Consider the following 5,165-nt stretch of genomic DNA (forward strand, 5'->3'; position numbering starts at 1 on the left):
TGTCTAAATTTTTTTTGCACTCCATGATATTCTGATTCGGAATAAACAATTATCTAACCGTTGGATAGAGCGCGGGTCATTAATTGGCCACTTCGTTCACCTGACCTCACCCCCCTTGACTTTTTCCTTTGGGACTATGTGAACTGTGAAGTGTTTGTTCCACCAATACAACATCTTCTGGGCAGTTGAAGAATAGGATTTAAAACGCTGTTTTAAAGTTAACGTCGATATGCTAGAAAATGTCTGGAGAGAACAGGATATCTTTGTAGATCAAGAGATTGACAGATTTGTAATTAAATAGGGCCCAGCAATAGGTGTTAATAGCCTCTAATTTTAATATTTTCAATTTAGCAAATTGTTGTTAGTGTGATAAATTTGTTCAAGTAGGTCATTGGCCACACAACTCTCTTCTGCGCAATAACCAGGGGTTGTGTTGTTGTAGAGACAGAGGCCCCCCATAGTGTGAGACAGTATATCAATAGTTGGTAAACAAGATTATAATAGATTTCTTTCATTGCTGCAAGATTGAGTGACTTGACTGTGAATGGCTTGTATGTGGTTTCTCCAGCTTAGTTTCTCGACAGCAATAACCCTGTAATAGCCCCTGTCTCATTGTTGACAGTAATATTATATAAATGTGGGTTAATTACATTTGTCTTGTATAACTTCATCACACTCGGTAACTTTCCATGAGCAGTGAGATGTCATGCAGTGATCATGTGGTCCATTCATTTAACACCTGATCCATAACTTTCCACTGGAGTCGCGTCTCTCTTTAGACCTTAGGTCAGCTGTATCGAGCCGGCTGTTTGCCCCCAGTGATCACTCGGTCTTCACTCAACCCTCAAGAGAAACAGATGTATTGATTACCAAACTTCACAGACAAGCTTGCCGTCTGATCCTAACATCCAAAGCTCATTTGAGATAGTTACGGTGATATTCTTTTTGAAGGCGTACATAGAAACCTTTTATAATAAACACAGAATAGGAACATATTGGGTTTCACTACAGAAAACCCAATAAACTTTTACATGTTGTAGCTCCATTAACTAATCAAGAATCAATGGTTAAGGGCCAGAACACAAGGTGGCAGTATAATGGGATCAACCTAAGTTACAAGAATTAGACCTATAACTTTCCCAAGAACAAGTCATAAGTGTTTTACAAAAAAAGAAAAACCGTGACATGTTATACTCCTCCAAAGTGCATTTATATACCCCGTAGTGAGACGTTACATGTTGAGCCATATTAATTTTGTCATTCAAGATGAAGTAAAAAATAATTTTTTTATCAATAACAATTACTAAATGAGTTATTGATAAGTTTTACATATTGTGGCAACAGTTCTGTAAAGGCAAGCTGCACCCAGCCGTGGCGTGACTGAAGAAACATTAAGTCAGCAATCAACATCCTGTAAGCTGAAGTGAACATTAGTTTCTGCAAATGATTCGTTCACTGTCCAGGATGTGACAGGACGAGTCAGCGCATTTATTCATATGACGTGAAGAATACCGCCAGCTACCAGTACTCAGCTAACCCTTCTAAGTTGAACAACACCCAGTCAACAACCAGAGATTGGTTTGACATAGTCAGCGAACTTGGTAAGCACAAGTGTACCCAGTGAACCCCAGAGTCCTTGAGTTCATGGGCAGGGAGCAACTTCTACAGTTTGCTGCAATCAGGAATTTTCGTGGACATTGACCCAGTGACCGTGACCTTCGTATAAGCTGTGACTCCTGAATTCTACGGGATTTGGGGCAACATTTTCACATTCAGGAAATTCCAGGAAGAATTCTTCGTGTCAAGCCCACAAGGAATAGGTATTTCCATAGACATACAATAGATTTATACACACATGGATATATTCTACAGCATATCATCACATGTTAAGCAGTCGTGATACTGTAGGTTATCTTTGTTTTATAATGTCTTATTTATTATATATATATATATATATATATATATATATATATATATATATATATATATATATATATATATATATATATATATATATATATATATATATATATATATATATATATATATATATATATGTGAGCGTGATCCAGGTATATGCTGATAACCACAAGGAAACAAGAAAACACGAAGTTCCCAAGCGCTTTCGTATAATTCACATCTTCAGTGGAGTAATACTTGACAAGGCTAATATATACAGTAGAGGAGAGTGAGATCAAATTCCTATGGGACAACAGGTGTCCACAATGTTCCGGTCAGAACCCTATCTAATCTTCTTAATCAAAAAATTTACCATGCCATCTCTAAGCACAGCACCTGACTCTAGTCAGGTCATAGGGTAAGATGACCCAACCTTCTCACCTGGTTACAAATCTTGGGAACTTCGTGTTTTCTTGTTTCCTTGTGGTTATCATACTGAGCTTTCAAGGTCGTCTGAGGGAAGAGAGCGCTCCCCGCACATAGTGGGAGGTTGTGGAACTAGGCCTATATGATATTAAATGTAATTTGCCGAATTAATAATGATGCGATTCATGAAGTTAAGGGACTATTATTGAATTTGAAATTATTATAGATCGTTTATCAGTCTGAATAATGTTACGGGTGTCCCAAGGAGTTATTAGTTAGGCGGAAAATATGTCACGTAGGCCTAAGCTAGCGCCTTGGAGAGACGCGACGCTGGCTGGTCCTCAGTCACGTGAAAGCGATTGGACCTACAGGACATCCCTGCGCGTCCGTCCACAGAAATAGTCACGTGGCCTAGTCACCTGTGTTGCACTATTGCAGTATAACAAGTGAGTCTCATTCGATCTCAGACAGGGTTAGATAGGGCAGTGGTAAAGTTAACAAGAGCTAACAGTGAGTTCATTTCAGGGTTTCTGTCAGAACCCACTTGACTGCGAGAGTGATGACCGTAAGAGATTGACTGCCGTTTGAGACTGCCTTTGATGATTGAGGGTGGCGATTGTCGCCATTGGACCGATCAGTGTAGGCCTGTCACTGTTTAGCGGGGTATCAAAGCATCTATTGAGGGAATCTAGCTGTCTGGGTGCCCAGCTGACGACTGGACGATCGTTGGGGTCATCAGCTCTCCTCTACCTCGGCTCACAACACCACATGTCTCGAGCAGCTTAGTGAAACCCTCTTGCTAACGGGAAGCTAAAGCTTCTCTCAACTGTACAAGGTCTGATTGGCTCACTCCCTTCCGTTTCATGGATGTACTGGGGGTAAAGTGAAGCTAGCTGAGTGATACAGGGTCGCACACTGGGGCCAAGAGTCAGTGGAGTTTAGAGGTACACTTTCCAAGGTGGAGAAAGGCTGATTTGGGCCTTCAACTACGGGTGCCTGTTGGTTGTGCCTTAAACGACTACGGAGTGCAGGTGGAATCTGTGTGTGTGTTCGGTTAGGGAGCATGGTTCACGGGTATTGGACTCAGTAACGTCTTTATAATAGTGACAGTATTTTTGTGTGTAGTTAATACTATTTTTTCAGTTACTAATGTATGCTGTGTGCATTTAATATTTCTTTATAGTTCAATCTCAGGTAACCTTTGTTCCCCAGAGTAGTGGTTAAGTTAGGTTAGGAAGTGTGCATCTGTTGGTGTAACATAATTATATTGAGTGCCCTTTAGGCCTATTCATGGTGGAATTATTAATTTCGTATTTTTGAATACCATTTTCTCAGTGCTGGATATTATTTTGTTGAAAGCCCTTAAGGCCTGTTTCATGTGTGCAAGCAACATTTCTTAATACTTCAAATTTATTGTTGCCTGAGTTTCTAATAATTTCTATATCATGTATAACTTTTATTCCCCAGAGTAGTGTTTTAAGTTCAAGTTAAGAGGTGTGCATATTGGTGTACCATTATTTGATTGTGTTTGTAGTGTTGGAGGGAATATAAGTGTCTAAATTTTACAGTGTGTCTCATTCATCCCAGTCACAGACGCTATCCTTCCACGGGTCACGGACAATTCATTTTGTTTAGTAGATTTAAGTGTTCTTGTGCTGGTTCGGGATTTTTCTCAAAGGGGCGCTTCCACTGCCATTACCATCTATTAATCTTTAATAAACCCCAAGTCAAGTGAGAAAATAAAGTCCAGTAAATTCCGACCGGTTACATATATATATATATATATATATATATATATATATATATATATATATATATATATATATATATATATATATATATATATATATATATATATATATATATATATGCAAGTAAATCACTGTAGGTGCGCGTGATCTAGGTATATGCTGATAACCACAAGGAAAGAAGAAAACACGACGTTCCCAAGCGCTTTCGTGTAATTCACATCTTCAGGGGTGAGTACAGACTGTACAGACTTTAATAGATGAAGGTTGAAATCTCCTGTAATGTAGCAAAGTTTCCTCTCTGAACTTATGATAGAGATAAGCTCCGAAAATTTATCAAGAAAGTTCCTTATATTAGTGTGGTATCTTCTGTAGATTACTCCCACTCGGATATTTCGTGTGTCGTTACGTAATTCAGTGAAAACACTCTCCACGAACTCCTCCTGAACCTTTTAATCATCTTTCACAAAACATTTTACTGAATATCAACATATAGTGCGACACCACCACTGTGTCGTGGCTATTGACGCAGTGTCTAGTACATTTAGGGATCTTATACAAATGTTCAATATCGTTAGTGAGTTTGGTCTCACAGAACCGAAATACATCAATTTTGTATTTAAGTGGAGGGGAATACACTGTACTGCTGATGTTATGGCTAATTACGGAGAAGGAATGGGATAGTAATAGTTACAACTAGAGTTGGTGTAAACCAGTAAGTTTTGTAGAAAGGCACCAGTGTTTGTTTCTTTATAATAAATAATTGAAATCAGGAAGATCATTAATTGTAGTCACTCAATATTTTTACCTGTTCATTTGCCTGAAACTAGTACCATGTTGCTAATGTTACATGTAAACCACGTTCACACTTGCATACTTTGCCTAATGTTACATGTTCAACAGTTTCGGTGCAAAATTTGTATTAGTAGCCCCTCATTGGGCAGCTATACTACTGCTATCTAATGTAAAATGTAAGAATACAGACGCAAGATAGTCTGATGTGTTGTTTAAAGTTTAATGGCGGTAGACGAGAGAGCCTAGCCTAACTGTGGATGTAAACTTCCACTATACATCAAGAATAGTCAGAGTTGA

This window comes from Homarus americanus, unplaced genomic scaffold, assembly GCF_018991925.1.
Source record: "Homarus americanus isolate GMGI-L3 unplaced genomic scaffold, GMGI_Hamer_2.0 scaffold34921, whole genome shotgun sequence".
Taxonomy (NCBI): Eukaryota; Metazoa; Arthropoda; class Malacostraca; order Decapoda; family Nephropidae; genus Homarus; species Homarus americanus.